Source organism: Garra rufa, unplaced genomic scaffold (assembly GCF_049309525.1).
Source record: "Garra rufa unplaced genomic scaffold, GarRuf1.0 hap1_unplaced_005, whole genome shotgun sequence".
NCBI lineage: Eukaryota > Metazoa > Chordata > Actinopteri > Cypriniformes > Cyprinidae > Garra > Garra rufa.
The window spans coordinates 499,803-509,891 of record NW_027394280.1 but is presented as its reverse complement, the minus strand read 5'-3'; the positions used below and the strand labels follow the sequence as shown (position 1 = coordinate 509,891).

The following is a 10,089-nucleotide window of genomic DNA, read 5'->3' as shown; positions in this document are numbered from 1 at the left end:
GTTTACATGTCTCAGTGTGCGAGCAGTACACATCGAGGTAATAGAGACTTTAAGCGCTTCCAGCTTTATTAACGCGCTCAGAAGGTTCTTCTCTATCAGAGGGCCAGCTGCGCAAATCCGGTCCGATCGAGGCACAAATTTCACTGGTGCCTCGAAAGAGCTTAACCTAGAACTAGATGCAGACATTCAGAGATATCTTCAAGAGCAACAGTGCACATGGATTTTCAATCCACCACACGCCTCCCACATGGGAGGTGCGTGGGAGCGTCTTATCGGTGTGGCAAGGCGCATACTAGACTCTATGTTGCTACAGCAGCGCTTCGTCTCGTTGACACACGAAGTCCTCGTCACCCTAATGGCAGAGGTTTGTGCCATAATCAACGCAAGGCCTCTTCTGCCTGTTTCAACCGACCCGGAGAACCCACTCATCCTTACTCCGTCAATGCTATTAACACAAAAGACTGGAACTCCATCGTCCCCTCCAGCAGACTTTGGCAGAGCAGAGATCCTTCGGCAGCAGTGGAAGCAAGTCCAGCACCTGGCAGAGATATTTTGGCACAAATGGCAGCGAGAATACCTGAACACTCTGCAAAGCAGGACCAAATGGCCGGACAAAAGGCCCAACTTGAATGAAGGAGACATTATTCTGATGAAAGACGATGCTGTGAAAAGAAATCACTGGCCTATGGCAGTGGTTACAAAGGTACATCCCAGCAAAGACGGTGTTGTGAGAACCGTTGAAGTAAGAGCAATTAAGCAAGGCAGAGCTAAGGTGTATACTAGACCTGTTACTGAACTTATTTTGTTGATTTCTTCTAAACATGATCCTGAATATGTTTAGAGATGTGTTGTTGGTGAATGTGGTATATTGTAAATACCAGACAGGGAGTGTCATGGTCTCAGTAGACCATAAATACCATTGCAAATCAAAAAGACATAAAAAGAATGATGTTTAAGTAGTTATTTGTAATACGAAAGCGACACCTACAGGTTAATGCTGGTAGCGGAGGTAATATTACGTTTAGTTTGAGAGATACGCGGCTAGATGGTGGTTCAGCATTCTCCTACTGCTACGAAACTTTGTGTTTACTGTTAAAACTTCTTGTCAGCGAGAGCAATACCCTGTAAGTATCATTTATGTCTGCTAATGTGACGAACGTAACTGTAGTGAGAGTTAATTTTCTGTTAAAGTAGTGCGTACTAAAATGACGGCACGTCAATGTCGACTGTTTCGTGATAACGATACGATGTTATGATATACATACCACCACACAAGTTGTATGTGAGTTAAAGGAGCTTTATTTGTATTTTACAGTTTTACAAAAGAGAATAAAGGACAAAGGAATGGATCATCAGGCTGCATTAGTGGTTCTTTATGCCTTTTCTGTTTAGCTGACTGGAAAGCTAGGCAGCGAGTTCTAGCGAGGCCAGAACAATGGACAAAACACATTGCTTTAAAATGTGAATTAGAATTGCATTGTAGAAGCCCTGTATAGGATTCCATTTGGAACCCTTAATAAGGCTTCTTTTGATTATGAATCTTCATGTGCCTGCCAAGGCTTACTTTTTGAATGAAACTCTTTCCACACTGGTCACATGTGTAAGGCTTCTCTCCAGTGTGAATTCTCATGTGTCTGTTAAGGTTTGCATTAAAAGCAAAACTCTTTCCACACTGTTTGCACATGTAAGGCTTCTCTCCAGTGTGAATTCTCATGTGTTTGTTAAGGCTTTGTTTACGAGTGAAAATTTCTCCACACTGTTGGCAGGTAAAATAGCTCTCCAAAGTGTGAATTCGCAAGTGGTATTCAAGTTTTGATTTTCCACAGAAACCTTTTCCACACTGTTTGCATGTGTAAGGTTTCTCTCCAGTATGTATTCTCATGTGTCTGTTAAGGTATACTATTTGAATGAAACTCTTTCCACACAGTTTGCATGTAGAAGGCTTCTCTCCAGTGTGAATTCTCATGTGTCTGTTAAGGCATCCTTTACGAATGAAACTTTTTCCACACTGTTTGCACGTGTAAGGCTTCTCTCCAGTGTGAATTCTCATGTGTGTGTTAAAGTTTCCTATACGAGAGAAACTCTTTCCACACTGTTGGCACGTGTAAGGCTTCTCTCCAGTGTGAATTCTCATGTGTATGTTAAGGTTTTCTTTACGAGCGAAACTCTTTCCACACTGTTTGCACGTGTAAGGCTTCTCTCCAGTGTGAATTCTCATGTGTGTGTCAAGGTTTCCTTTACGAGTGAAATTTTCTCCACACTGTTGGCAGGTAAAAAGGCTCTCCAAAGTGTGAATGCACACGTGGTTTTTAAGATTTAATTTTCTGCAGAAACTTTTTCCACATTTTCTCCAGGTGTAAGGCTTCTCTCTGGTGTGAACTTTCATGTGGATGTTAAGGTGTCCTTTTTGACTGAAACTTTTTCCACACTGTTTGCATTTGTAAGGCTTTTCTCCAGTGTGAATTCTCATGTGCCTGTTAAGGTTTTCTTTTCGAGTGAAACTGTGTCCACACTGAAAGCAAGTGAAATTACTCCTAGTTCCTGTATTTTGTGCTCTTTTTTGTTTAGAAGTATTTGCAGACTCTAAGGAACAAACTGATTTATCTCCAGATACAAAATCATGAAGATTCTCAAACTGATCTTTCTCTTCGGTTTCATTCAGTTCTTCTCTCTCCTCTTTCAGCGCTGTTAGGTCTACGGTGGAAAAACAAAGAAATAAAAGTTAACCCCAGTTTAATGACACAAAGCAATTGGCATCATAACATGTAGATATCTAATGCTTGTATGCTAGATCCTATACCAGGGTGTCCAAACCCGATCCTGGTCGGCTGGTTTCCTACAGTGTTTAAGTTGGCCTTTATACAATTAATTAAAAAAAATCCAGATAATCTAATGATAGTGTTTAGGAAATCTATATAGACTGATCTCTACTATTGTATGTATCCTAGGGAATAAAAATCATCAAATTGAATTCAAAGAGATGAGGGAAAATAAGAGAACAAACTCCCCATTTAACTATCAAATAAAAAAAAATAAACTTCTGAGTTTTTATTTAGGGGGCAGTTGTGTTAGCCAATTATAAAAATGGGCTGTTCCACTGATCTTTTAAATGGAAAACAACCCAAAACTGACTGTCACAGGATGTTCACTCATAAATCACTAAACTTTTTCTTTAAAAAACTTTAGTAATATTATAATTACACTTTAGGAATAAGAAATAGTTTTGCACCAGTTGAAAGAGAAACAGTCAAGTATGGTGAATTGTGCTCTGCATTTAATCCATCCAAGTGCATACACAACAGGAACACACACCTGGAGCTCCTTATGCCCATAAAGTGGGCCAATCACAATGTTGCATGAACAGTCTGTGCATCTGACTGATGGCCTGCACGTGCGTTTTCATATTTAAAGAATTTAGTACTGACTTTTCAAACACAAGTTTGCACGTATGCAACAAATGCCTCGTTTATAATGGGTTTTATCATTTCTGTCTCGATGCGCCAAGAAATGGTATCACAACATGGTTAGGGGTGTAACATTTCCAACACACGCTTGAGGTATCCGGCCAATTCCAAAGCATGGATAGCTGACCAATCAGAAAACACCTGGGTTTCCATCAACAGTGAGTTTTGTGGAAATCAAAGCGTTTCAGAAAGGGAGGGCAGAGAGGAGCAACAATAATGTACAGTATGTGGAAAATAACATGTTTTTAAACCTCAAACTGCATAAACACATCACCATTTGATGCTAAAAAGTGAATAACAAGTCAACCATAAGATTACTATTGTTTTGAATGTTTAAGCGCAGTTACTAAAAAATATTACGTTTATTTCTTGGTAAGACACATTTGACAGCAAAGCACTAAACTTGAGTCGGGAGGCATGCAAAATTTTAATTTCGTTGAAAAGTTCTTGAATTTCTCTCCCAAAATATCCAAACCCTGAAACTATTGATGTAACAGCATTGGACATGATTTTAGCTAACACTGTTTCTGCATCAGCCGTGTTTGATCTGTTCATAAAAGAATTCAGTAACACTTTCTTTGAAGCCCATATTTATAATGCATTATAAGGGTATGCTTAAGGCACTATAATGAATTCATAGTGCAGTATAAAAAAAAAATTATAGTATGTTGTATCATAAAACTGTTTTAATGTATTGTAATTTTTATTTATTTGCGGTTATAGCTTTTAAGCGTGTGATTATCTCCTCATAGTTATAACATAAGTCTCGTATATTACCACGTTACGCATGTCACTTTACTGGAAGCATAAAAAGAGCACTTATAAGTATTAATAATAATAACAATAATTATATCTATCAAAGAGCCAAAAGTTAATGTATCAGATGAATGGATAACATGACACGTTTGTATTATTAGTTAGATTATTTTGATGGTACCCTTTAGACAGCTTTTGATAAGTAACTATTCAACTGCATGACAGCTAGCAATAATTATTATTAGTAGTATGCTAAATATATTCTAACACTGTATTTTAATGGTTCCCCAAAAGACAAAACTGATATGTAACTTTGCAAGTTTGTGAACCTTCTACCTAGCCAAACTTAACCTAAGTCGGACAATACTACTAATAAAGGAGTGTTAGTGTAGTTGGAAAGTTGCTTCTAGTCAGTAGACCAGGGGGCCTATCATAATAAAATGAAATATAATGTTAAAAAAAAAAAAAAAAAAAAATTGTATTAGGATATAGTCCATTAAAAATTGCGTAGATTTAATTAGCCGCCCATTGTGTCTAATAAATAATCATAATCTTAAAAGTTAGAACCCCAAATACTCAAGTACTTTAGTATACTGTAATTGTTATGATTATTTATGAGAACATATTATAAGATTTTTTTTTTTTTATGATGCATTCATTACAATGCCTTAGAAATACTTTATAATGTATTATAAATAGGGGCTTCATAGAAAATGTTACCAAAAATTCTGTGCAGAATTAGGGATGCACCGATATGTATCAGCCGATCACTTGCACGTTTTGTCAGTAAAGCCGGTTCTGTAATCAGCGGTAAATGCCATCAGGTGCGTGATTTCACGTTGAGTCGTATATACTACACACAGCCGTTGTTCACTGAGGAGCTGCGCACATTCACGCTGATAATGAACATTTTTCGAATTTGCACAGCTCAACGGCTGTGTGTAGTATAGGGGTGGAGCCGAACCCGAATACGGTATTCGGAAAGGCACAAATAGCGTGTTTTTAACGAATACTTATTTCGAACAAATACCTTAATAAATATTTGTATTCGGGAACAAGAAAAACTTTCTATCAAAAAAGCTGCGTTTCCTCAGGAGACCGCAGTCAGTGTAACTGTTAAAAGAGGTGACTGACACAGGCTGCTCCACACAGCAACAGAGAAGACTCGGCTGGGTGAAAAAAGACTTCACTGCGTCACTATTTTTGATGAATATATTTCTGTACCTTAACTGGGTTTATAACTTTGGGAAGCAGAGTTTGATCGGGAGATTATTCTATTAGGGGCCGTTCAAATGCGCGCTAAAGTTCGTCGTTATTTCAAATGAAGAAGCGCGGTATGCGCGCTCATAATGAAAGCAACGCTCACACGGTGCTACGCGCTCGTTTTTTCCAGGCGCGTCCGCGCCGCATCGAGATAAATATTCTATAATCTTTGGATAAATACATCTCAACTTTTCAGAATGCCACATGCGCACGCAGGTCATGTGACAAGAACCAACAAATCAGCTTCACCCTTTACCTTATACCATTGAAAAAACAGCCAATCATATCTGTACATGAATAACCATTTTTAAAGACATTTAATAGCAAAGCTAATGCAAGCGATTTTTAATACTGGAAATCCATTTATGCTTTGCTGAAACTTCCGAGTCGTCATTGAGTGATCAGGTCATGGTTGCTTAGCAACGGCAGACGCCACAAGAAAGAAGTTCTTTCAGAAGAAGAACATTTTTATTTTTATTTTAATTCTGTCTGTTCAGCATCCTCCAACAAGGACTGGTGATGGTGGGGTTCATAATGTTCATAATGGTATTTTATTAGTTGGTTTAACCATGGATGAGGTAATGGTTGTCATGTTATTTTTTTTTCAATGACGTTCCTTGTTACATATTCAAAAACATTAACCAATATTGCATATCAGTAATTATTATAATGGATATAATTACAAAATACTTACACTATAACGTAAATTAAAAGTTAAGCGCACAAAAAAAAAAAAACAGGATTTTTACACTTATTTTGAATTTTACTCGAATACAAATACAAATACAAATACTTTTCCCCTCTCAACAAATACAAATACAGATACAAATACCGGCTGCTTTGCACACCCCTAGTGTAGTATATACGGCTCAACGTGAAATCACGTACCTGATGGCATTTACCGCTGATTACAGAACCGGCTTTACTGACAAAACGTGCAAGTGATCGGCCGATACATATCGATGCATCCCTATGCAGAATTTAAATGTTTCTTACTAGATCTGGAAGTGCTTTTGCTGCCCCCCCCCCTGCTGAAAAAACCAGCTAAAACCAGCCTAGGCTGGTTGGCTGGTCTTAGCTGGCTTAAGCTGGAAATGGCTGGTTTTAGCTGGTCTCCCAGCCTGGTCAGGCTGGTTTTAGCTGGTGGTTTCCCAGCCTGACCAGCTAAGACCAGCTAAAACCAGGCTGGTTGACCAGCTAAAACCAGCCAACCAGCCTAGGCTGGTTTTAGCTGTTTTTTTTCACCAGGGCCATCTATAATTTAACAGACTGATCTGCTTTAAATGTTGTTTCTATTACAATTAACTAAATCTAAAGCAGCTTGAAACTCAGTATTAATAAAACTTTGAAATAATGTACAACAAACAGTCATTAAAGATGAATGAAGATTAAACACCAACCTCCTTGTTCCTCATGTTTTATTCTCAAATGTTCAGGTTCCTCTTGTTTTATTCTCAAAGGTTCTGGTTCCTCCTGTTTTATTCTCAAATGTTCAGGTTCCTCTTGTTTTATTCTCCAGGTTTCTAGTTCACTCATGTTCTCCTCACTCTCCACTTTAACAAACATCTTCACAGCAGCAGATCTCAGATCAGCAGATACTTCTCCAGATATTCCTGCTCGCTTCCAAACCTAGACACAGCTGTGAAGATGAGAATATTACAGATATTTACTGACTGGATTCAAAAACTGTATTTTTTTTTTTCTGTTTACAGAAACTTTCTTACAGGCTGAACTAAAACAGAATCACAACAAAACAACAGAGAGCAGTGCAACCAATCTTCTTCCTCTTAGGTTTAATGGTGTTTGTCAAACAGAAGTGTGTGTGTTAGTGCCACCCGCTGGACTGGAGTGAGAAGCGCCGAAAGAAGGGAAAATATTACGGGGAAATGACTGACTTGTGCATACACAATGTGCGCTATTTAAAAAAAAAAAAACGATCTGCACAAATAAATGAAAATGACTTAAAATTAAGACTCACATCATGGTATTTGATCAGCATCAACAGTCTTTGTCAGTGAATATTAAAGGAGAAAAAAAGAAAAAAATATGCTTTCCTACAATATACAAAAAAGTATTTAACCCACAATGCCCCAACCTCAGTCTACAGTTTAACTGAGTCCCTACAGGATGGACAAGTACAAAAACATTTGTTTCTAACTTTAGATTGAACAGAAAAAATGTGTCTACCCTTGATGTCCTTTTGCCATCCTCTCTGCCATTCCTTTATTAAACTTGATGACCGTTTCAGCATCTTTAATTGGCAAAAACCATGGCAACATATTCAGCTGTTACTCCTCATCTTCCCTTTTTAACAGTGCACAGTTCAGTTAATAAATACAAGATACAATATCTGCTTTACAAACTCAATCTCTAGAAGTGCATTCATGTTATATTAGAGTTATGATTTTAGTGAAGTTACAAGTTTTGAAGCCAAAATACCTGCAACATCCAGTTAGACCTGTAGTAAACTCAGAGGAGAAGATCAGGAGACTGAGTGAATCTTCATCAGATCTTGATTGAGATGTTTCTGTGTGTCGCTGCAGTCATCCAGACTTACTAAACACTCAATCGCTGGAGTTTTAGACAGATTTCAGGATCGTCATTAGAAGATAAAATATGCAAAGGATGTAAGCAATTACAGAAATTTGTCCAGATTTACAGCAACTCTAATCTAATCAGCAGAACTATAGACTCATTATCACAGAGATCAGGGAAAGTCTCACCTTCAGCCTCTGCATTCATATTTAACTCAGATATTGATCAGAAACAAAGACACCAATTAAAGAAATGAAACATCAACAGCCAATAAAGACAAAAGATGACACTTAGCATTATTTCACATTCATATTCACACACTCCTAAAGAGTGATATATTTATCTTAAAATTCAAATGCCAATTATCTTTCTGCTGAGTTTCTATTGCTCTTTCCTGAATGTATTTTGCAGTCATTATTCTTTAGACACATCTGTTTTAAATAACTATCAGCCAAATTCTGTGGTTTCTTTAACCTAAGGTACTAGAACCGTTTGTGTTTGGTATTTTCTAAGTATTTCTGAAAAATTTCAGTCAGGTTTTAAGTCCATTCATAGCACTGAGTCACTCCTGACTCTAATGATTTTACACAACTTGTATCTTGTAAATCATGAAAATCCAAATAATGTAGAATATCAAGATTTAATAAACATGCTCAAATCTAATTAACTTCCATTCATATTTTTCATGAATAGTAATGAAGTACTATGTATACTCACAGTTGACTAAGTTTAGGTATAAATAAAGACATTCATTTTCCTTTATAAAGAAACTTGAAGAATTAGGTTTATATAATCAATATTTGTACTTTGAAATAAGAAATATTTACTTTTTAACACAGGTACATTAAGCAATTTGTTAAGGCAAATGTATGATTGGATATTTATTATTTATTATCATTTCATTGTATCAATCTACAGAGCGGGAAACGAGGAGACGAGGAAACGCAGGAGTGAACTTAAAACAGTCTTTAACGGACAAACTAAAACACAACTCAGGAGTAAAACAGGAAGACATTCACTTGAAGGACGTAAGACATCGGAGGAGAAAACCACAAACAGAACAATATTAAATACTCAACTAAATGAATGAAAGACAAGACACTCCTGAAATCAATGGAAACAGGAACAGGAAAACCAAATATAGGCATTAGAAAACATCAGGGAAAACAAGGACAAGGAGAACATGGAAACAAAAACAAACACAAGGACAGTCCATAGGTGTGACAGTCATTACTGTTAAAGACACAATTATATTGGTTGAAATGAAATTATTGCCTGGCAAATTCAGGAAAAAGGTAAAAGTTCAATTTTAAATGAATCTCTTTTGCTTCAGGTGTGTGTGAAAACAAATCTGTGATGCTCTCGATGTTCCTGCCTCTTTAATTGTTGTGATTGTTAATGCTAATGAACACTTGAGTTGTGTGTGAATGTCTTTCGCTGATCTCTGTGATCATGAGTGCTATAGTTAGAGTACAGTATAGAACTGATCACATCCCTTGAATACTGTGTTTAAGCTTGTGGTCTGAGAGCTTTGTCTTCATCTGTAAGAACGGCCTCCTGAAATCTGAATAAACTCCAGTGATTGAGTGTTTTAGTCAGTCTGGATGACCACAGCGACACACAGGACCAGCTCAAACAAGTCTCCTGATCTTCATTTTCCTGCAGGTGTGTTAAAGGTATTTTGTTCTTTAAACATTTAACTTCACTAAAATCATAAAACTAATACAACATGGCATTTTTTCTGATAGATGTACTTCTAGTAAATGTTTCTAAAAAACAGTTTATTGTGTCTTGTATTTATTATCCAAACGTTTCACTATTAATAAAAGAAGATATGGAGGGAACTGAATGTGTTGGCCTTTTTTTTTTTTGCCAATTAACGAAAATGAAAAGGTAATAATCAATGCACCATATTCCTTTACACTACAACATTTTTTATTTAAAACAAAATTGCTTACATAAAAGCTTACAATAACATTACCACTAAAACCTTTGTAACAGTTACACAGCAGCATTAACTAGTTTATGTGAACTTAATGGTACATCAACATAAAACAAAGTGTTATAAATG

At 36.8% G+C, this 10,089-nt stretch overlaps 1 pseudogene; it reads right to left on the bottom strand.

Moving 5' to 3' along the window:
* Positions 1–1,291: 1,291 nt before the first annotated feature.
* Positions 1,292–10,089, bottom strand: part of LOC141312754 (uncharacterized) — a 249,274-nt pseudogene continuing 240,476 nt past the window's right edge.